At 32.9% G+C, this 25,289-nt stretch overlaps 1 pseudogene; it reads right to left on the bottom strand.

Moving 5' to 3' along the window:
- Positions 1 to 15,102: 15,102 nt before the first annotated feature.
- Positions 15,103 to 16,328, bottom strand: LOC107013366 (annotated as a pseudogene).
- Between the last annotated feature and the right edge of the window lie 8,961 nt (positions 16,329 to 25,289).

The following is a 25,289-nucleotide window of genomic DNA, read 5'->3' as shown; positions in this document are numbered from 1 at the left end:
TAGTGTGCTGTTTTTTTTTTCGCGTTCTATTTCTCTTCGTGTCGAGCCCGTTTGGTATGTAATATTCGAGCCTTATTTTAGATGTATTTGTCTCCATTTAGTTGTTTTTTTTTTCTCCTGCTAACATTGAGTCCCTTATTTTCTTATTGTTATCATTTTTCTTCTCGTCTTGTGATTTGAGACCAAGCACATTCGTAGCCCTAGACACTCCATTTGGAATATTTGTTCTCATTAAGTGTTCCCCACTCTTTCCTGTCTTAATGAAGCTGCAAAAAGGTTGAAATTTCCTGACATATTCATGTCATTGCTGTATTATATCAATTATACCATGTAGAACTCTTAGCCTTATTTCGAAGTCACCTGGATTGTTCTTCTTCTTTTTTTTCTTTTCATTGTGCAATGGTCGTGTGTTTAACTTAAAGGAATAAACCTATTTTGATTAGAGGTATTGTTCGACTTAAGAGATAAAATATTAGTTTAGCCATATTTGTCATAATTTGAAGGCAGTGTCTATTTGCTTTCTCTTCTCTTTACCCCTTAAACTTGGAGCTATAATTCTTGTCAAGGAGCATGTTTTGACCCATTAGCCTTTTATTGTTTACAATTAGTTTAATGGTGACCGTTTAATTATCAGTTTGGCTCATTCAAGGTCACGTGGTCATTACTTGGCTATGGTTTAATTAATATAAAAACAGATCTCAGAATGAAACACTAATCTGTCTACTGCCTTGAACCTCAGCCATCTTGACTTTTGCTTAAATCGTTTAAAGATTATTAAAATATCATGTGTCTAGTATTTTTTTCATCTTTTTTTATTTTTTTCAGAAACTGGAGTATGGTAGAGTGTAGTTTCATTTACCTCGCACTTTCTAATTTTAAGACATGATTCATTACTCATCATATTATTCTTTGTTTGCATGTGAAACTCCGTTCGAGTCCATTCGGACACTGTTGTAACTCTTTGCATTTTCTTGTCAAGACACAAAGGCTCCAACTATGCCTTTTCGAGTCACTCGTCCTTTAAAATCGATGAACATATCGTGGAGTAAGGATCAAAGAAGCTCAAAGAGTTGAAGGAATTAAGTCATTAGGGCCCAAAATTTCATTTTGTCTTAATATTTATATTGTTGTTGTCGTTGGGACTAAGCCCATTTAACTATTTTATTTGTATCCTTATAGTTTATGACAGGTACAAGTGAAGTGGGCCAAAAGCCCAAAACAAAAATGAGTCCAAATACCAGTCCAGGCGGAAAAAAAACCAGGATTTGGACCCAACTCTCACTCCTTCTCTCTCTCTCTCTCTCTCTTATTTTTCGTTATTTATTTTCTTTATTTGTCGCTAGTTTTAGGGTTAAAAAACTCGAATCCGCGCAAGACGTTGATATTCTGTTTAAATGATCAAACTAATTCAATCGGATAAAAAAATTAAAAATGACTTAATTAAGTTTGCGAGTTAAAATATTGAAAATAGGTTTATGATTCACCCTTTTATAAAGCTAGATAAAATTTCAATTCAAAAATATTCTAAGTTAAGTTTCGGTCAAATTAAAATTAGTTGTCGAATAACCGCAACTAAGCGAACGTATAAGTGATTTCATACCTTGCTAAGACCTTAATAAGAATCCCTGAACCCCCTTTACAGTTTTCAAAATGATTTTTTCTGTTTAAGTCTTTTTGAAAACATAGTTTGCTTGATTTTTCTCAAAATTAAGTGGTGACTCTAAAAAGTCGAAAACTTACAAAAATTCATATTTTTCCGAAAAAGTTTAAAACACCTCCAGAACTAATTCTGAAAAAGAAAGATGGGTCTCTTAGATGTGTATTGACTACCAACAATTCAACAAGGTCACTATAAAAACTAGGTATTCGCTCCCTAGGTTTTATGATTTGTTTGATCAACTCCAAGGAGTAAGTAACTTTTCAAAAATCGATTTGAGGTTGGGGTATCACCAACTTAGGGTGAGAGGTGATACATACCTCTAAAGTCTTTAAGAACGAGATATGGTCATTATGAGTTCCTAGTTATGTCTTTTGGTCTAACAAATACATCGGCGGCGTTTATGTACCTTATGTATAGACTGTTCCGGAGTTATCTTGACTCCTTTTTAATTATCTTTATTGATGATTTCTTGGTATATTTTAAAAGTGAGGCTTAACACATGGTTCATTTGAGGATAGTATTGCAAGTCCTCAAGGAATATCAACTCTTTGCTAAATATAGCATGTGTTAACTTTTGTTGAGATCGGTTGATTTCTTGGTCACATTGTTTCAAGTGAGGTTATAGAGATCGACCCCAAGAAAATGGAAGAGATTAATAATTTGCCTACACCTTTGAATCCAATCGATTTTCAAAGTTTCTTGGTTTAGCTAGTTATTTTAGGAGATTTTTTGATGGGTTGCATCTATTGCTTCTCTTTTGACAACCTTAACCCAAAAGAAAGTTAAGTTTTAGTATTCCGAAGCTTATGAAAGAAGTTTCCAATAGTTGAAAGATAACTTAACCTCTACCCTGGTGTTGAACTTATAGGGGTACCAAAGGTTTGTAATGTATTGTGATGCTTCTCGAGTAGGTTTGTTTTTTATCCTGATACAACATGGTAAGGTGATAGCATACGCCTCTAGAAAATTGAAGGTGCATGAGAAGAACTATCCAACTCATGACCTTGAACTAGCGGGTGTAGTGATTGCCTTGAAAATATGGAGGCATTATATTTATGAGGTACATGTGGATGTATTTACGGACTATAAGAGTCTTCAACATGTGTTCACTCAAAAGGAGTTGAATCTCCGAAAAAGAAGGTGGTGGGAACTTTTGAAGGATTACAATATGAGTGTTCTCTACCACCCCGGCAAGGCCAATGTGGTTGCGGACGCTCTAAGTCGAGTGTCAATGGGTAGTTTAGCTCATGTTCCGGATGATAAAAAAGAGTTAATGAAAGAGGTACATAGATTGATTCTGATGGGTGTTCATTTGAAGATTCTCCAAATGGACGTTCTATGGTTCATCATAATTCCAAATCATCTTTAGTGGTGGAGGTGAATCTTAGCAACACCTTGATACTCTATTGATGATTTTGAAGTAATAGGATCTTAGTAAGCTCAATGAGTCATTATCCCAAGGGGATGGGGTACTTAGGTACCAAGGTAGATTGTGTGTATCGGATGTTGATTACCTATGAAGAAAAATATCGGAAGAAGCTCATGGTTCCTGATATTCCATTCATCTGGGTGCCACCAAAATGTATCATGATCTTCAAGAGGTCTATTGGTGGGACGGTTTGAAGAGGGATATAGCGGAGTTTATGACTAAGTTTTCTAATTGTCAACAAGTCAAGGCCGAACATGAAACACCGGGAGGGTTGACTCAAGTTATGGATGTCACCACTTGGAAATGGGAATATATCAATATGGATTTCGTACTGGGTTTGCCTCGAACACGTAGGCAAAATGATTCAATATGGGTGATTGTTGATAGATTGATGAAATCTTCCATTTTATCCCTTGAAATCTACTTATTCGGTAGAGGAATATTCTAGGTTGTACGTTAATGGGATTGTGAGTTTGCATGGGATGCCTTTGTCCATCATGTCGGATAAAGGTGCCCGATTAACTTCTCATTTTTTGAGGTCTTTCTGTAAGGGGCTAGGTACTCAAGTGAAACTTAGTACTGCTTTTCATACGCAAATTGATGGTCAAGGGAAAATCACCATCCAAACACTAGAATATATGTTAAGGGCTGGTGTCATTGACTTCAAGGGTAATTTAGACGATCACCTACAGTTGGTAGAGTTCACCTACAATAATAGCTAGCATTCGAGTATTTCTATGGCACCATTTGAATCACTCTATGGTAGGATATGTAGGTCTCCGGTTGGGTGGTTTGAGGTTGGTGAGTCTTCATTCCTTGGTCCCGAAATAATCTATGAGGCCATGGAAAGAGTTCGGATGATAAGGGATAGGTTGAAAACAGCCTATAGTCGGAAAAATCTTATGCCGACTATTGAAAAAGAGACCTTGAGTTTGAAATAGCTGATTGGGTCTACTTGATGATTTCACCCATCAAAGGGGTCATGAGATTTTGTAAAAAGGGGAAGCTTAGTCACTGGTATGTGGGCCCTTATGATGTATTGAAACGGGTCGAGAAAGTTTCTTATGAATTGAAATTACCAAGTGAATTGGCCCCAATTCACCCGTATTTCATGTCTCTATGCTCAAGAAATATATAGGCGACCCGGTGTCTATTCTCCCGATTTAAGGGTTAAGGGTGAATGAGAACCTTTCTTATGAAGAGGTTCCGACTGAGATTCTAGATCGTCAAGTCAAAAAGTTGAGGAATAAAGAGGTTACCTCCGTAATCCTACGGAGAAACCAACTAGCTGAGGGTGCAACATGGGAGGCCGAGGCCGACATGAAGTTCCACTACACTCATCTATTTCCTCTTACTCCTATCCAAAATTGACGTAAGTACTTCCTCTTAAAAAATAAAATTATGAATAAGATGTGAACTTGGCCTATTTTATAAAGTATGTGCATATCTTTGTAAAGGTTCATGCTAAAATGAGTTTTATGAAAAATTCTATCATGTTTAACTTTCACTCATATGTAATGTGTTTATTTGCTTTCATGAGAATTGTAGTGAGCATGTTTAATGTTGCTTGAAAGAAAATTGCATGGTAAATCTTGATGTTCATGTTGAGCTCATGCGGAAATGGAGAAGGTAGTTCCTCATTATGTGATATGAAATGTTGAGCTCTTATATGTGGTGAATTGTGAATTGAGTTTCTATGTGTAATGCCATGATTATGTGATGAATGGAGTTGAGAAGTACTCCTATGTGTTGTGACACATTATGATTCTATGTTGTTGCTGTTGGTTGGGCTCTAGTATTGAGTCTTTTTATTTCCCTATAAAAAGGTTAAGGTGTCATTTGGGGACAAATGTTCCTAAAAGGGGGGATGATGTAACATCCTGGAAGTCCTCTGAACTAGACTAGAGCCTAACCTATTAAATAACGATTAAAATGGTGTTTCCGGACCTAGAATAATATAATAAACTTTATTTTAGAAGTATTAGAGCCTAGACGTCAAAGGACGACCTTGACGTTCGAAAACTAGCGAAATTGAACTAGTAGACGTCCTTATGTTTTGTGTAGGTTTAGGAGTGTCGTATAAAGTCTAAAACTTGTGAAAATACTTTAAATATGTAAAATAATTTTTATATGGTCAAAACTTCCAGTTATGACTTCCCAAGGACCAACAAAAGGGTCCTTGAGGAGGTCCCAATCATTGGCAGAGGGGCTGCCAAGTCAGCGACCAACCAGCCTCTTTTTGGAGGTGGTCACACGTTGTGCAGCCCACACTTAAGGAAACAAGTGCCTCACAACGCGGGGCCTTCAGTAGGCTCACTTCCTCAAATAGGATCCAGAAAAAAGAGTTGGAATTGCCCCCGCAGCAGGCAGCCATATCCCTACTTTGATCGTGTCATTTTTAAGTCAAATTGACTTCACAAAAAGACACAATTAAGTGAGGGTATTTTGGGTAATTTAGGGGATGGCTATAAATTGATTTTATGTCAGTTTTAGGTCAGTTTTACCCACTCAAATCAATTCTCCAATTGAAACCAAAATCATTCTCATTTCTCTCTAGTTTGTCTCACTACCCTAAAACGCCATTGAAGAAGAAGAACAAGTTCATCATAGGGATTCATGAATCAAGTTTACTCCATCATTATTCAAGGATTCTAAAGGTATGGAAGCTATTAAATCCTGGGAATCCTTTCCACAAGAGGCTCTTCAAAGATTTGATTTCAACATTCTTCAAAATTATGGTTTTCATCCAGTTTCGTTGGTTATCTTTCAAATTGGTTTAATGTTGTATTGCTTTAATTTATATTGATTTATTATGATTGATTATGATTGTTTATTGGTAGATTGTCGTAGTTCCTTAGACTTTGACCTAATTTCTCTAAATAATCCATAAATCACCCTTTTTCCTTAATCCTAACTATGAATTAGATTGATAGATGATTAGGGATGTTGGAATTAGATGTGTTATTGCCTAATCTACTATTATATGATGATGGTGATTGGATTATTAGATGAACGTGGTGAAATTGACAATGAGATGTTGAAGTAGATTATTGGAAGCCATTGGTAAGACTTTTTAAGATCATGAGTATTTTACTTCAATTATGTTGGTCTATTCTTGATGATGATGTTCGATTGAAGTATGAATATGTGATTATAATAGGAAGATGATGATATGATGAATATGATGGCATGCTATGAATATGTTGAATGTGAGATCATGATAACGGTATGATCATGGAAGGTTAAAAGTGATTGTTGTGTACCGTATTATTATGACAATGATGTGATGATCTCACTAATGGTGGGTTGTAATGAAATGTTTTTTTCATTCTAAACCTAAAGAGCGATGATCATGATTATACAAGGGGTTAGTCCCTAAGGCCTATATTGTAAACTAATGTAAAGGGATGGCTTAAAGACATTTCAAAAAGGGACTTTAGCTTAGCACCGAGCGAACTAGATATGAGAGGTCACCCTTCCCAAAAGGGTAGGTAGGTTAACCATTGTTCTCATGAGATGGAGAATACAATGCTAATGTGCATAAATAGGGTTTCCAATAAGAATCTACTAGTTCCTTAATTATGTATCCGCATAGGAATACTAGCTAGTGGATCCACCTAGAATGCTTGTTCATGTATTGTTCTACCTTTGCAAGTAGAGCACCTTCTTTCGATGTAGGGTTTCATTGACACCAAATTCCATGTTTAGCTCACATGGTCTATTGTCAGTTAAGGCGAATGTTCCTGAAAGTAAAATGAATGAATAAAAGTAATAAGATGGATACTTACTAGGGTGACGTAAGGGGTTCTACATAGTGCAGGTAAGGTATAGGACTTTACCTATGCATTGCACTAGTGGGCCTTCAGGGGAGTCCTAAGAGGAGTTCTTATACACTCATTTTATGAATGAAATGCATATTGTGGTTCTATATAATGTTGATTTTACATGTTGTTCGTTTCATTTGATAAACATGATATTGGCTATTGTTATATTTGATTATGACTATACATGATATGATGCTATATGAGGTAAAGGCATTTCTTGTGGTTTCTTTACTAGTTTACTTGGTTTGTGTGGGGTTATGAGGCTTCACATAAGCATTGCACTAGTTGTCTTGGAATGGGATTGTGAGTTAGGGTCTTGTATGCTTCATAATGTGTACTCTAGAACATAAAATGTTCATATGGCTTTATGATGATGTTATTCTTGCATATGGATATGAACATGTCATAATGTTGTTATGATTATTGTCTTGTCTATGCTCTTGTGTGTGCATAAAGGCTTACAAAGTGACTTAACATGTTTCTAAAGAAAATGTTCCTTTGTGCATGTTTTCAATGATTTTACTTGCATATGTTTCCATACTTAGTACATGTGGTTTGTACTAATCAATTTTCTTACTATTTCTACAAATATGTAGGTTCGGGCCATTAAAGAGCTTTAAGGCTATTTTCAAAGAAAACTAGGATAGTTCCCAAGTTGTTGGTGAGTCCTCAAGTCTGAGTATGATGCCACTATTCTAGCTTTACTATTTGACTATATCAAGACAATGTTCATTACTTATCTTTTCACACTTTGTTGTAAGTCCTGTATGGGATATATTATAATAGTGTAAGGGCTATGTCCCAAACTTTGTAATTCTATAATAGATTGTTGTGTGTGAGACAATATTAGACTATGTTGTTAAATGAGAAGTCTAAGTAAACTTCAGATATGGATGAATGAGAAGTCTATGTATACTTTATCTGTAATGTTTTTAATTTTTCTGCATTTTTCTCTACCAATGATATGCAATGATGTATGCGAAGGGCTAGTCTAAGGCCTCTTCGAGGACGAAGATGCCAGTTACGTCTAGGGGTGCTCCCCGATCGTGACATTATAACTCTCGTGTGAGGGAGGCACAGCCAACCTAAGAGTCGGCCTCCTCCCACGAGACCCTGAATGGATCGTGAAGATCCAAATGGCTCATCAGGATGGTCGTGAAAAATCAAGGCAAAATGGGATCTCTCCCTAGGAATCTGGTGGAGAACCATGGCTTCCACAATGGCCCATCAGGTGCTTGATGGTTCGTGAAGGGCACCATCTGGAGGTTGCAACAACTTTAGGTCAAGGGTTTTTGGGTATTTTCCTAATTATTCTATCCCAACACTATGTCGTTTAAACTTTACCTAGAATTCCTACATAAGTATTTTTAACCCCAAATTTCCCCAATCGAAATCATTTTGTTTATATCTCATAAGAAGAACAAGTCTTTCTGTCCCAAAACATTTCTCACTCTAGAAAGCTTAAGAAGAAGAAATCAACCTAGGTTCAAATTCATGCCTCCAATACATCCATTGAACTCAAGCTTGTGGAATTGACGTGTTAAAGTTTCATCCATAGAGCCCTTTCCTCCATAGAAATCTCAAATTCTCCAATTTATAAAGTTAGAATTCCCCAATTTAGTTAGGATTTCATTCCATATCATGGGGTCTTGTAAATATAGATTTATTTTATTGGTTTATAGGTTATTATGCATGAATTGATATAATTTTATGACTTTAAGATGATTTCCCATGGACCCATGTGTAACCCATATTTTATAGATTTAGATGATTGAAAGTGGGTGTTTAACTACGAAAGGGGAACTATGGAATTTTTCGTGCTCGTATGTAATTGATGATATATATTGTAAATTGCTTGAGAGTAAAAGCATATATGTTGTTATTGTGGTTAATGGTTGTGAAAGGGTTTCTCACATAACTACTTCATGCATAAATAGGAAAGGTCTTCTCACCAAAAATGAATTAGAGTTGATGAGCTATTCTAAAAATGAGGCAAGCGGCGATTAGCCATGACCTATCATGAAATAAAAGATGTTATTACTAATGTCACATGATGTAAGGACAAGAGGCAATTACCCAAGTCCCTTAAAGAAAAGATGAATAAAATTAATAGATATTCGGTGGGAGTTATGCTTAATAGTGAGTGGACATGTGCCGATTACCCATGTTTCATAAACTATGTGCCAAAATAGGATTTTCTAGATAGGCATTAGCTAGTGGATCCACGTAATCTAGAAAGTTCATGGTCTTACCTTGGAAAGTAGGATGCCCCTTTTTCGGTTTGGGAGACGCTAGATTCCATGTTAATGACTCACATGGTCTTACATGTCGGTTAAAGGTAATTCTCCCACATTAATGAATCAAGATTACTTAAAAAACTATATCACATATCTTTAAGATGAATTTTATTTGCATTGATGGTTCTTTATGACTTATGTCTTCTAACCAGTATATATCATGTTTTAGCTTTGTCAATGTATACAATGAAGGATACCCTTATTTAAGCATGTTTCTAAATGTTTTGTACATAGCTATCATATTGGGTACATATATGTTTGTACTAACGCATAAACTTACCTACATCTCCCCAAATGTTGGATACAATCATATATATTCACATTTTGTGGCTAGTGATCTCATTTAGAAGATTCAAGATTGGTGATGTAAGGTCTCTCACAATGAACTAAGGTGTCTAGAATCTCACACGTGCCTAAAAATTTTAATAACATTTTAATTAAGTGTTTTATAGTGTGTATACTTCATTTTAGGTGATTTGGAGGTCAAACGTCCAAGAAAGTTCGAGACGTTCGAAAGTTAGACCTTAGATGTGCTAGTGTGTTCTAGTGTGCATAGGTATGTTTTACATGTTGTTTGATGCTCAAAATTGATAGGGAAGGTCGTTAACATGTTTATGATCGTATTTAGGTTTGAAACGTCTGGGCACCACTCCCTGTGGTCCTTGAGGAGGACCCAAACGTTGCCTAAACACTGCCTTGGCACTGTCCAACGACGAGCTAGCAATCAACGGACCGTTCATGGATCTACTCCCCGTCAATGGGGGCCTTTGATGCACACTAAGGGTGGGGGTTTAATCCCCAAAATGTAAGTCTCTGTCACAAACCATGGAAGTGCAAGATGAGCTGTCGTTGCACTAACGGTCCGTTGACTGCCCTCCGTCGATGGAGGCCTGCAATGTTGTCAAGAGAACTGCCATGCTAGGGGGTGAATTGGGAAATTCATCCCACATCTAAAAAATAGTATGGACGGTTATTATTGGTTATTTGAGGTATTTTAAGTTAGTTAAAAAGATCAAAACCCCTATTTCGATTCATTCTTCAAATTTCACCCTTCCATCTCAAAACAAACTCTCTCTAGAAACATCCATTGGAGATGAAGCTCAAGAACAACTTGGTTGATGGATTTCCATGGATTCTTCGTCAACATTTAATGGTATTTTCATGTAATGAGGTTTGGTGATCCTTCATCCTTAGTTATCCATTCATCTAAGGAGTTCCTTCCAATGTTTTCAAAGAGACTTCATGATCAAATTATCCATCTTTCAATCTAGCCATGGGTTCCTTCTCAAAATGATTTCAAAAGCACGATTATGATGAATTGATGATTATCTACTGTTTTTATGTTGATTTTCATTTCAATTTCATGAAGAACCCATGATACTTCTCAATTCTCAATTTAGCCTATAATGTGGGTAATGTGATCTTGTTGAGATGTTCATAGCTTTAGATTTTGATTGTGTTAATGTATCTATAGCTATTGTTTTATTTATCAATTTATGGTGAATCATTTGTAATTGATCAATGATGATAAAAGATTGGAGAATTGGTAATATTGCCCTATTCCTCTACTTTCTATAGAATTGATAGTGAATTGGCCTTGAATGGCATTGTGTGGTATGGTCCACTTAGGGTGGAGGTGTTTACTTTCTTGTCATATCCATATGTGTTGATCATGTCCTGGAAGGCAAGTTTATGACTTATGAAGTGTGGTTATGATGATATCTAAATACTAAAATAAAATACTAACGTCTTAAGACATAGAGGGATGTTTGGGCCGCAAAACAGTCAAGTAGCTCACCACAAATCCAAGATAATTCAAAGCTCAGCTTTGAAAGCTCCACAAAATGCACTAGAATTGAAATCCAATCTGCACTACAAAATAGTGCAGCAAGTGTAATATGACTACGAAATCAGGTGTACAAATTATATCTCATAGACCAACAAGGAAGAAGTAGTGAAGGGGGTATATAAGAAAATAATCCCTTAGTTTTTAAAGTTCATATCATTACTTATCAACCAAGCCTTCATCAATAGGGATAATAGAATGTCTCATATTTTTCAAACACCAATAAAACACATAATCAAACCAGAATGAAGGATATTATGAAATGCAATGCAATATGATACCATGAAATGATATGCCAAAATTGAATCTTAAAATCTCATTATTTCTATCACGGACGATCTCTATGTGCCCAACTTATACTCTACGTCATGTCAATGCATGTGTACAATATGATTTCAAATAAAGGGAATGATAATGAATTACAATCAATCAAATATCAGCATCATACATAATCACCTCAACCATCACAACTATACTGGTTCAAATTAGAACAATATCACAGAAAATAAATCAGTCAATAATATATATCAGTGAACACCCATATGCTTTGGAATTCTCGGATTACAATCCGCATTCTATACTAATAACTTTCCCTTTATAACACAGGTACTCATACCAATGCCCGTCACACCATTGGTACGAGACCCCTATCTTTCTCTCTTACACATTGTTTAATCCGTTTTTAATCTTTAATTAAAAAAATGGCCTTCAACGAAGTCTAAAAAGTCTTAATATACCTTAGTGCCGAACTTGTGCCATGAATCCTCAAGACTTTCCTTCCCTTTTCGTAGAGCTTTGTAATGTTTCCAATCTACCAATTGTGCAATATTCATAAGTAAGAAAGTTCATAGACACTTATATCATTACAATTCTAACCTAAACCAAGAACTCATCAAATTGATATAATTCAAGCTAGTAATTGTGGTGCCAACTAATTTGTCATGTCTTATATTTTCCTAAAAATTAAGCCTAGTGTTAATCCTCAAACTCTCCAAGTATCTTAAGTTCAATGCTAATCATATAATATACACCTAATAATTACTTATCTATCTCAATGTAGAAAATACACTTGATTTGCACTGTAATAACAATAATTGAAATGGTCTGATTTTCAATCCATGCGCCAACACAAAATCCTAGAACCTCGAAATAACTATCATCTATATCCCTATATACAAATTCTGAATTCTACACATTATTGCCTATGACAAATAATAAATAATAAACTAAACCATGGCAATCATTATGAAGTCATTGGCAATGAATTTATCCTAACAAGAAACCATTCTACGATATAGTGTCAAGTTTCCGAAATTGCGTTCTTTAACTGTAATAATACCATTTATTTTCCAGCCTAAATCTTGTCAACACAAATCCATATTAACTAATAATGAATCCGAGTCAAAATATTTCTAGCACCGAATTGTTGGCAACATTAACTTCTGCATATTATTATTTTTTTACCATCGATCAAATGCCCACCCTTAAAATGATAAAACAATAATGGGCATTAAATGTCTCCTTTAGGCTTATAGATTTCACGACCAGAGAGGACCCCCTAGAAGTAATATGGCATATTTGATCTCTCGGAGGTCTTATACAAGCCCATAAACATCATTTATTGCATTGTCATAGAAATTTAGCGGAAAAATTTAAAACTTTTCATAACACGTCAAATGTTAGAACATCACTTCATATATATATATAAATATCATAAGTACATAGTTTAGACACTAAGTCTCTTTTTGACATCTTAGATTCAACATCAATAGAATAGAATAGATTAAATTGCATAAAACATAGTCATTATATCGAAAAGCTAAATTACGAAATAAAATAAATGAGATACATTGATAACTTATGCCTTTGATAAAGACGAACAAGATAAGGCAAAATCCAAAATTTTCCTTTTTGAGCATTTTTCCTTAATAGATTTAGAAGTCGAAATTCTTCTTCATGAATAAGCCTGGACACACATTAAAGTGTGCAGATACATAACACCTAATTTATTTTTGGTACCGTTTATATATTCTTTATATTTGAATATGATTGAAGATACCGTATATAACTTGATATATTTGGTAGTGTTTATGTATCAAGTACATTTACATTAAACATGATAAACAAAATCGAAGATTCAATAACATTACGATTATGTATGAATAACGTAAATATGAACATGATATATTGCATAATAACGAAAGTTATTGTAGGAGTGATGTACCAGATCAATGATAACATTAATAAAGACTAATTTGATGTATCAGAAATTTAAAACGAAGGCATTATACATAAATTTATAAATCAAAATCAACTAGATACATAAAAAATCGGAATATTGGGTAGAAAAGAGTGTTGAAACAAAGGCATTATATATTAAATTATGAATCAAAATAAATTAGAATACCTTGGGTAGAGAAGAGTGTTTAGTAAACATATATTCTAGTTTCCCCTTTTTTAATTTGGAATCTTTCTCAATGGGTGATTTAGAACTTGTAATACATGTTTTATTGATTTCGAATCACAAACACGAGGGATGAGATCTTCCAATTGTAAACATAATTGTGTAAGACTAATATTAAACGATTGATCAGAATCCATGTGTAACTTTCTATCGTTGTAACACAAACAACTTATTCATTTCTTATCTTACGTTCCTTTTCCTTCGTATTACTCGATAATTCTTTCTGAAGATCGCCCATACAATATCTCATACATATATATAAGAAATTTATAGATGAAACTAAAGATGATTTTTTGCATTTTTTTAGAATGATAGAGAATAATAGAAAATAAAGTTAAAAAAATTGTGTAGTTAAGTAATTTATTCTTTTTCTTAAACAATATTCTCTTTATCTCTAATTACTTGTGTACTTTTCATTTTAGTTATCCCTAATTACTTGTCTAATTTGATAAAATTAAGAAATGACAAATTATTTTTACCTAGTATATCCATAATTAATTACTTAAAAAAAAGCAAAACTTCTTGAAAATCATAAGTTTTTAATTTATCAACTTCATAATTAATAGAAGTAAAATGTTAAATTTACTATGTAAATAATTATTTTCTAAAAGAAAAAGGATCAAATTATCCTTAAACTATCCAAAATAGATCATATTTACCCTTAAACTATATTTCGGCTCAAAATTATCGTTTCCATCAAACTATTAGATCAAACGCGCCCTTCTTGCTAATAAAAGTTGTTAAATGCCATCTGGATGCCACATTACACGTAATAGACTTCCATTGCCACATAAACTAAAGGAAAAAGGATAAAAAAAATACCCTTAAACTATCCGAAATAATTAATATTTAACCTTAAATTATATTTCGGCTCAAAACTACTCTTTCCGTCAAACTATTGAATTAGATATACCCTTTTTATTAACAAAAGTTATTAAATGTCATTTGAATGTCACATTGCATATCAATAGGATTCAACTACCATATATCATAAATCCCTAAATCCTAATTAAGGAGAGAGAAATATGTATATGCACAGCACCCAATGCATGATTTAACAGTTAAGTGTTAACTTTGTGAAATTTCGCAAATTGAGCAATTAATGTAATATTGCAAATATTGAGTGATCGTTGGTAACAGAATAAAAAAAATTTGTATAATATTATATAAAATTATTTATTTATAAAATTAAAATGCTATTTTATTGAAAATTAAAAAATTTATTCAAGTAATATATGTACTCCACAAATATTGAGAAAATTTATGTGTTATTCTATTCAAAATAAAAAGTGTAATACGTAACTAACATTAAGTAAAATAATAGATGTATTCATCCATAAATAATTCGAAACATTATTACTTATATATGCATAACTTTGATCACGACCCCTAAATTGTCAATGTACCATAGACTCTAAATTGTCAATATACCATAGACCAAACACCCAATATTAACCAAAACTTGTGAAGTTAACCAAACCAAGAAGAAAAGAGAAAAAAAGTGAAAGGAATATTAATGAACAAAAGTAAATTGCCTAATTAATTAAGAACAATCAGTGCAGATAGTTATTCTCATCAAACAAAAGAAAAAGACGACGAATTGATTCAACCTTAATAAGAGATTTGACAATTAATTAATACTGCATTTAGAAAATGATAGTACTACTTGCCACCTCCAACATATTTTTTTCAAAGTTCAAGTTCAATGAGATTCATTAGTAGCAAAAACACTAACAATATTGTTGTAATTTACGCCATGACTGTGAATCTCTTCTTCTTTATTATTTTAATTTGTACTACTAATACCAAATTTGATACCATTTATGTCGTTGTTGGAGACAGATTGATCTTTTCTTCCAAAATTGTTCTTCTTATTGTGCATCCATACTTTTAAAACCCCTTTATTCTACACTAATTTCATAGCAAAGTTTGTTGATAATCTCTTCGTCTTGTTTCTGCATTCTCCATCCAACTCTTTCAGAAAATTCAAGCATTTTTTCCTTCTGATTTTGTGTGAATTTCGCTCTGTATTGCTTTCTCCCATTTGGGGAGTAGTCGAATTGGGATTTATTGGCAGACGGTTGTTTTAAACGGGTTGACCCGACAAACTAGAACTCAGTGCAAGAAGCATGTGAGGTGCAGATGGGTAGTAAGCGGATGAGTTCGGTGGTGGAGATGGGGAACTAGGGCAGCTGTCATCCCTACTTCCCCGATTTGGTGGAGGTAGAGGGCGGTGTCGGTGATGAGATTAATATGCCAGAGCTGCGGTGGTGTTGGGAGGTGGAAATGGCTCCTCCAGCTCACGGCGGTGAAAATTCCGGTGACAGCCACATGCGGTGCATTTTAAGGAGGTGGGGTTAGAAGCAGTGGCGGTAGGGGATGGCATAAATTCTCCGGAGCCATCTACGGCATGGGCGCCCATATTAGCAGCATGATTATTTTAGACATTCTTTGTAAACAACAACGACAAGCAAAGGAAGAGGATGATGATTCTGGCATTTGAGGATACCATATATTAGTTATGGAAAAAGGTTTATTGTGTTGGATAATTCGAGAAGTTTCAGCTTTTGGGTTTTCGTGTAAATACTAGTGTTGTTGTTCCCAAACTCCATACACTACAAATATGATAGCTAGCTATGAAATTATTAATTATGATATTAGATTTGTTAATAAATTATTATTTTTAGTGATAAAATTTATTTGTTGTAGTTAAATATATAAGACACATATTTTTAGTGACGAAACAATAGAACTTGTAGCAAATTTTTGTTCACTAAAGTTTTTCACCAATAAATTATTTGATGCCATTTATTAAGTAGTTTTAGGCATGAATTTAAAGTTATCGGTGACACATTATTTCGTCACTTAAAAGTGTATGTAATTCATGACAAACTACGTCATCAAATTTGTCACTAATTATTCGCTTTTAGTGACAAAATTTATTTTCCGTGCTTAAATATATTAGACACATATTTTTAGTGACGAAACATAAAAATCCGTAGCAAGGTTTTGTCCACTAAAGTTTATCACCAAAAAATTAATTGGCATCATTTGATAAAGAGTGTTAGTCACAGATTTAGAGTTATCAGTGACACATTATTTCGTCACTAATATAATGTATCTAATTCATGACAAAATATTTTTTGTCTTATAATTTATTAAAATTTGGACACAAAAAAATTTAATCTAAAAAAATATGTTGTTACAATATTGACAAATCAGAGTTTGTAGTTAAATATTAAAAATTTTAACTATGAAAATTTAGATTTAATTATGACACTTATTTTGTCACTAATAATATAAATAATTGGTGACAAATATTTTATTATCTCTAACCAATCAATGATTTAGTGTCAACGAAAAAATTATCGCAAAATATGTAAGGTGTTAACTAGTGACGACTTAAAATTTGTAGTGAATAATTAAATATTTGCTACGAAAAAAATTCATACCTAAATACAATTTTTGTTTTGCTACAATTGTTCATAATTACAAGTGACAACTTACAAAAAGAATTATACAAGTGCTTCATAAGAAGTAGACAGAGTTCATTCGTTAATTGACAAATGAAAATATTAAAATCAATTAATTCAGTCTATTTTGTAAAAATAAAAAAGTTCAATGCATCAATTTTCTTAAATTACGCAATTATAAAATGCATCATTTGAAAAATATAATAGGGGTTATAAGTATTGTGATTGGCCACGATTCTAACACTAGATTACTAATATTTGTTGGTTTAACACTTTTATAATTTGTCAAGTCTTTGTGCTAATTTTTGTGCATATCTATTGATTTGTGATTGGTAAATGACATAGATTAAGTCGATCTATTTGTTTATGTCTATAAATATGTACTTATTCAATAGTAATTTCACATACGTACGTAAAATAACTATACACAAATACGACTTACAAACTTAGACTTTGCCAAAGTGCAATATATTTCATGAATTTCTACTAATTTTTCCCATCAGTGTGAAAATTGAAATAAACTAAAAAATAAAAACACAAATAAAAAAAATGAACTAACGTGAATTTCAAATATATTATGATGAAGTATTATAGTTATTGGTATCGATGTTCAACTTGAACCGATTATTCATTTTTTAATAAAATTAAAAGTTTAATTTAAAATAAATTTATTATTGTAGTGAATAATTTTTTAAAATTTACAAAAATATATAAATAAAATGACAAAATCGTACTGAATATATTTAAAGATATTTAAAAAAATACATAGTTTAATTAAAATATAATCTACATATGAATGTGGGTGGTAAATTTCATTTATTTGTTTTGAGTATAAATAATCGTATAATATATTGTTTCTACAAAAGTTAAATTTGAAAGAAGTGAATGAAGTATAAAATAAAATAAAAATAAACGACGAGAGAGTTAGTCTGATGGTAAAGTGACGAAATTAGATATTGTTTAACTACGAAATACATATAACATTATAGACAATTGATTTCTTCACTGATTGAAATAAAATAATTGGCGACGGTATAATTTTTTCCGCAGTTATAACCTTTTCCGTGACAAAGCATACTATTAACTGTAAAAAATATACTTTTTACAACAAATAAATTTGTCACAAATGTTTAAGCATTTGGGGACAATTTTTCTTTTTGTAGTTAATATAATACTTTTAACGATGAAACACTAAATCGTTTTTGTAGTCTTTTAAAGACACACACCTAGTGACGGTTGAGTGACGAATTATTTTTCGTCATACAAAATTTTAGTGATAAACTATGATTTATTAATGATGAAATTACTTGTCCCTGATAATCGAATTTATTACAGTGATAATTGACAAACATATACATTGTTTACGATTTGATTATTGGATTTAGGCTCATTTTTTTTGACAAAATAAGAAGCAGACAGATAAAGAGAAAGAGAGGGTTGGTTTGTTTGTAGTTTGGGTTGAGGATGGTGGAGGACTGTAGATAAGAAATATTATGGTGGTTTCTGTATTTGTTAACTTATTAACTATCTTCTAATCTAATCTAATCTAATATATGGTTAACCTGCAGTTGTTGCTGACCCCACACCCACTTGCTGGTGAACAAGTTTCTTAACACTTCCTTAATATCACAAAAATAATCAGTTGTGGTAATTCATTTGTCTCCTCTGCCATTTTTTGAAGAAATTAATTAAGCAATACTTATCTTTTCTTAATACAAATCCTTTTCTTGTATTACTTATTAAGTTAAGAACGTAGGGTGCATTTTGTAATTTACTTGAATCAATTAATATAATCATTCTATTGTAGTAGACTTATTTGAAGAAACTCAAGTACTCACATTCTGTTGGTGAAGGAAGACTCATGAGTCGGTAGGAAACGACATAAGACATAATTGAATGTGTATAATTTTCTTGAAAACTCAATGCTTTCAGCAAACATGTCGATATTATTATCATAACCTGACCCATTGAAAGGTAGTACTTCATTTCAACACTTGATTTTATTGCCACATCTACAATTTACACTGAAGTCACATTATCAATAATCCACCACTTGTTTAATTACTGGTACTGTAGAACATAAACAATATGCTACAACTAATAATCCACCACTTGTTTAATTACTGGTACTGTAGAACATAAACAATATGCTACAACTAATATAGACAAAAAAATAACAACAGTATAATATTGAGAACATCTTATTCAAATTAATAGATACATTTATATCTATAATAATTCATAGAAGTTAGGGAATATGTATACATGAATATAAGTAGTTCATGTATTAACTAAATGAAAATCCACTTATTCCATGAATTTATAACACTCTCCATTGAATATCCATCGATAATATGTCTTGTTAAAGCCTTACTAGAAACAATCCAATAGAAAAAAGTACACACATCTCATAATATGCCTTAACTATTGTCTCATTAAAAGCCTTACCTGCAAAACTCAATTGGAACAAAATCATGGTTAAGAAAAAGTGCACAACAAGCATTTCACTCCCCCGAATGAAAAGTTCACTTGATATCTTGAAGACGATGTATTCACATTTTATATCTAAACTTTTCAAATGTTGGTATTGGCAATGCCTTAATGAATAAGTCTGCCAGATTATCACTTGAATAGATCTTTCGAACGTCTATCTCACCATTTTATTAAAAATCAAAAGTAAAAAAGAATTTCGGTAAAATATACTTTGTCCAATTTCTTTAAATTGTATTCTCTTTTTTGTCGAGCTATACATGTATCATTATTTCATACACGGTGACTGAAATATCCCTTTTCAAACAAAAATTACATATTCTTCCTATGATGAGTCATTAATCTCAAGCACACACATTCCTTACTTGATTCATGGATAATACTATTTCTGCATGATCTGAAAAAATGTCTACTAATGTTTTATTCATTAAATGTCAAGAAATTTTTGTAGCTTCTCATGTACACAAATATCTCATTTGTTATTGAACTTTATGTGGATCGAATAAATATGTGATTCTCAATTTTGTTAAAACTCATCTCTTCTTATCAAAGAAAATCACACATCTTCAATGTGTTGAGTCATTTTATAAACTTTTTTCGCATAACTTGAATGATAATCCCCTCACATAACTTTCATTATGTAGATCAAATAATTTCTAGCATTTGCATATTCAAAAATCTGTAAGTGAACCAATTGCACTAATATATGATGTTCTCTAATAATTTTCATGAGATTGAAATTGATCTTTCTTTACAATCTCACAATCATTGGCTACTCAATGGAATCACTTTCAGATCTCTAAAATTCTTTAAGGATTTCATATAACCATCATCATCTAGCTATATGACAATCATTGATTACACATATTCAAGTATTTTATCTATTGTCAGACTGAAACAAATCTTATTCAGCCCACCACATGAGAATATATCTTTAGTTAATAATGTCATGACTTTTGTCGATGTTCTTTATGCCTTGAGGCACAAACCGTACTTTATAAGTTGTGATTATACTATTGCACAATAATTTATTTGTATCCCAATGACATTATATTTTGATCTATGGACTATATATTTAAGACAATCACATTTCTAAGTGAAACATAATATATTTGAATTATACATTTTATTTGGCACATCATTTATCTTTCCACAATACATGCCACATTTTAATTCAAGATCCTCATAACCATCTATAACATTGAGCGCTACTTCACATAGAAGATATCATCAACGTTCATTTGGCTAGATTTCAATACGCATAACTTATCAAGACAATTCATTTTTCATCATTTTAGGCAACTTAACCTTTGCTAAGGTTTTAAGAAGTATAATGTTATCGTTTTCCTTTAAATAATTTGCCTCATTATCATAACTATCTTGATAATTTGCTCCTCTTTGATAAGTGGTAGATTTGCATTCACTTGAGGTGTATTTAGATCAATAATTAATGTCCTCAATGCCTAATTTTGTTGTATTCCGATGAAATGTTGATAATCTGAAGCTATGAAGGTAAATACACATAGAAATGATTGATGTTTTAAAGAATGACAACAAATGCAACAAGAAGTGCAAATCATACATTGTTGATCGCTCAACATAAAGGCAGATCGCCTAGTAATTCGACCTCACCCAAAGTGATAGTGCATAACATTTGTGTCTATCAAATCAGGTTAGCGAGCTTCAACAGAAAACGTGATGTGCGGAATTAGATATCGACCTTGTTGATCGTCGCCGAAAGCAAAAATGCAAGATTAAGGAGAAAAATTGAATGCTTGAATGACGGATAAAACACAACTAAAAAAATTGCATTTAGAGATGAACGTCGTCCCTAGTCTATTGCTATTTTGCTTGTTTATAACAAAAATCAGTCTCTAATTCGACGCTAAGTGAGTGAAGCAACAGAATTTGTTGTTTAGCTACAAAAAATTTTTGTCGCTAAATCCAGTTTTTTTAGTAGCGAAGGTGGTACTCAATGATACAACAAATGTGAAGATTGACTCACAACAGTTTGTTGACTGAAGTTCAAATACTTAAAGCCTAACGCATGAAAGGTGACATGAAGTACAAAAGGTGATATATTGATTGAGCTTGACAAGTATGACAATGTCGCTAATGAGACGCACATTGGGTTTTTTGGTATAATTTTGAAAAACTATAAATAGCCCAAAGAAGAGAGAAAGAATAAGAGTTAAAGATCTAAGAATTGTAGAGTTAAAGAGTTCAACATTTTAGAGAGAGAAAAAACTTGAACTTTGTGAATAACACTTTCTAATCCAGTGACCACTGTATCTATTTTTGCTATTGTGTGACCTATCTCCACTCCTATCACTAATGAGTCCACGATTTGTACTCATTTATGACTATACTTTGATAGATTTAGTATCCTCAAATGCATATTTTATCTCTAAATCTGATAAAAATACCTTAAGTTTTAGGTATTTAGACTTGGAGACAAAGGCATAGACACAATTGAGCAAAAAGGAATGAAGGCAGCTGAAAGAGCAAAGAAATGAAGACTTGAGGATTGTTGAACCCCTTAGACGAGTCGCCAAATGATCTTATCCTCTCTAAAGTTTCAGTGAGTTGCGCCCTAAAGGAAAGGATCAAATTGGTGATGAAGAGGAGCAGTCGGCGTGTTGTTGTACAGTTCTTCGAAGCGGTACTATGTCGCCCAATAATCTAAAATGTGAAGATGTTGTTGCACCCTATTTTCGAACCGACCGAAAACAGTTCACAACATAATATGGCGGACACTTGATTTTTGGAAAATTTGTTTTGTGTTTGTCTTAGAGTCGCCACCTAAATTTTAAGGAAAAATATTAGGAAAACCATTTTTTTATTTGAATATAAACTCTGTTTTTGATTTGCGAAACAAGCGAGATTTTTAGTAAGGGTTTTAGTTACTCGAGGGGGAGGTGTTAATCACCCCTCAGAGCCTATCTGAATATTGTGCGTAAACTCAATTTAGGAAAATATAATTAGGAAAACTTGTTTATTTATTCGCTTTAAAATCAATTGTGAGTAAATTTTATTAGTTTTAAGAAAAATAATAAAACACAATTGTGAGTAAATTTTATTAGTTTTAAGAAAAAGAATAAAACACAATGCACGACATATATACGTCCATTATAAAAAAAAAAATATTGGTATACTTATCACACTGTAAAAATAAATAAATAAGTAAACGTACTAATATGTATGATAATTTTATCTGTTGAAGAGTATAGAGGTTTCCTATATAAATGTATCCAAAATAAATGTTGAGCTTAAAAGATATGAAGATTTATCGTTTTATTTATATATAGAAGTGAGATGTAAAGGAAGATAAAAACAAATAAGATAATTGTCGGGTGTGAATATATAGTAAAATAATGTGTATATTATAGTGTAGAAATTTATAAATTATAAAAATAAAATAAGTATCATTTGTAAAAGTGATAGTATATATGAGAAAAATAATAAGTTATGTATTTTGAATCAATTGACATATCTAAAATCCTTGAAAATAGTATGTTAAGAAATTGAAATGTTTTGGTAACATCTGATTAAAAAAAACTATAGCTAGTATATATTTTCATAAAGGGGTGATGTCAAGAATATAAATGGGCCTAACTCCAAGCGAACAACTTAAGCCAGACATTCCTTTTAAAATAGAGGATCAACAATTCTGACAAAACCTTATTTCTTCTTTTGCACTCTTAGAGATAGTGCTCTTTTACTTCCTCAAACTAATGTTTTAGCTTCAAAATATGCACTTCTTGTTGAATCCATCCCATTGTATTAGTCAACTTTAGCTATTCAATTGGTACAAGCAATTGTTAAAAATGAATAGTAATTGAAGTTGAAAAGAAAAGATTTGGTAGTTGGCAAATTGGTAAGATTTGCAACCATTTTTGACTTTGCTATGTTTACATATGTCATTAGTGACATAGGTATGGTTTTATCCTTCTATAAATAGAGCATTCTTGCTCATTTGTAGAACACACCAAGTTAGAGAGAAAAACCATTTTGAGAGCAAAGTGAGGTATTCCATAGACTATACAAGAAAATAGTCTGTGAAGAAAAATAGAGTGTGAGCGATATTTTAGTAAGACGGAAACCAAAAGAGTGTTGTTCCTTTTGAGTGTGTAGTAGTCACTTTGAGTATTGTATTCGTGACTACACAGTGTAAAATTCCTTACTATAGTAATATCAATTGCTCCTCTTAGTCCGTGGTTTTTTCCCTTATTCAGAAGGGTTTCCACGTAAAATTCTTGGTGTCGTTATTTTCCCATTTTATTTCCATTACTTTTACCATATATATTTTTGTGCTTGTCCGCGTTTTCCCAACAAACTGGTATCAGAGCCAAGGTTTTATCTGAGTATGCTCTGTGGTTGCAGCACAGTCTGAACTTCCACATCAGAAAAGATTTACTTTGATTTGCGATAACTATATTTTTTGGGGAAAACAATGGAAGCCAACACAAGTAGAATGGTTACTTTGAATGGTGTTAATTATGCCATTTGGAAGGGAAAAATGGAAGATCTGCTTTATGTTAAGAATTTTTACAAACCAGTATTTACCACTGTAAAGCCTGATAATAAAACAGATGAAGAGTGGAATCTGTTGCATAGACAGGTCTGTGGATTCATTAGGCAATGGGTCGACGATAATGTGTTGAACCATATTTCTGGGGAAACACATGCTCGAACCCTATGGGAGCATCTTGAAAGTTTGTATGCTCGAAAGACTGGCAACAACAAAATGTTCTTAATAAAGCAGATGTTGAGTTTGAAGTATTATGATGGTTCTCCGATGACAGACCATCTGAATAATTTTCAGGGGATAATGAACCAATTATCTGCTATGGGCATCAAATTTGATGAAGAAATTCAAGGCTTGCTTCTACTTGGTTCCCTACCAGATTCATGGGAAACATTTAGAACGTCATTGTCAAATTCTGCTCCGGATGGTGTGATCTCTATGGATTCCGCCAAGAGTAGTGTCTTGAACGAAGAGATGAGAAGAAAAACTCAAGGTTCCTCTTCGTCGGATGTCCTGATAACTGGCCCCAGGGGGAGAAATAAAACTCGTGGTTCTCAGCATAGAGAACAAAATAGGAGCAAATCCAAAGGCAGACTTAAGGATATTGAGTGCTATCATTGTGGCATGAAAGGGCACACAAAGAAGTTCTGCAGGAAGTTGAAGAGGAAGAACAAAAACAAAGAGGAAACTAAAGAAGATGGCAATGAAAATTGCCTAGCCACCGTCACCACCGAAGATCTTGTTACCGTTCTTGATGCAAACATGATAAATATTGCTTGTGATGAGTCAAGCTGGGTTGTGGACACTGGTGCCGCATCTCATGTGACATCAAGGAAGGATTTTTTCTCTTCCTACACTCCTGGTGATTTTGGAACCTTGAGTATGGGTAATGAGACTGTTTCTAGGGTGGTTGGTATTGGTACAATTTGTTTGGAAACTAGTGTTGGAACTAAACTAGTTTTGAACAATGTGAAACATGCTCCTGATGTTCGTCTGCACCTAATTTCTGTTGGTGTTTTAGATGATGAAGGATATGTTAGTACCAACGGTGATGGAAAATGGAAGCTCATTAAGGGTTCCTTGGTTGTGGCTCGTGGTAACAAACGTCGTGGTCTATACTGGACTACGGCCTCTGCTTGTGTTGATATGGTGAATGCGGTTGAGAGCGATAGCTCTTCAACATTATGGCACAAGAGGCTTAGCCACATTAGCGAGAAAGGACTTAATGTTCTAGCCAAGAAGAAATTATTGTCAAATTTCCAAAGTGCTAAATTAGAA

This window comes from Solanum pennellii, chromosome 3 (genome assembly GCF_001406875.1).
Source record: "Solanum pennellii chromosome 3, SPENNV200".
Classification (NCBI taxonomy): domain Eukaryota; kingdom Viridiplantae; phylum Streptophyta; class Magnoliopsida; order Solanales; family Solanaceae; genus Solanum; species Solanum pennellii.
The sequence above is the reverse complement of the archived record's forward strand: the minus strand, read 5'-3'. Positions and strand labels throughout refer to the sequence as shown.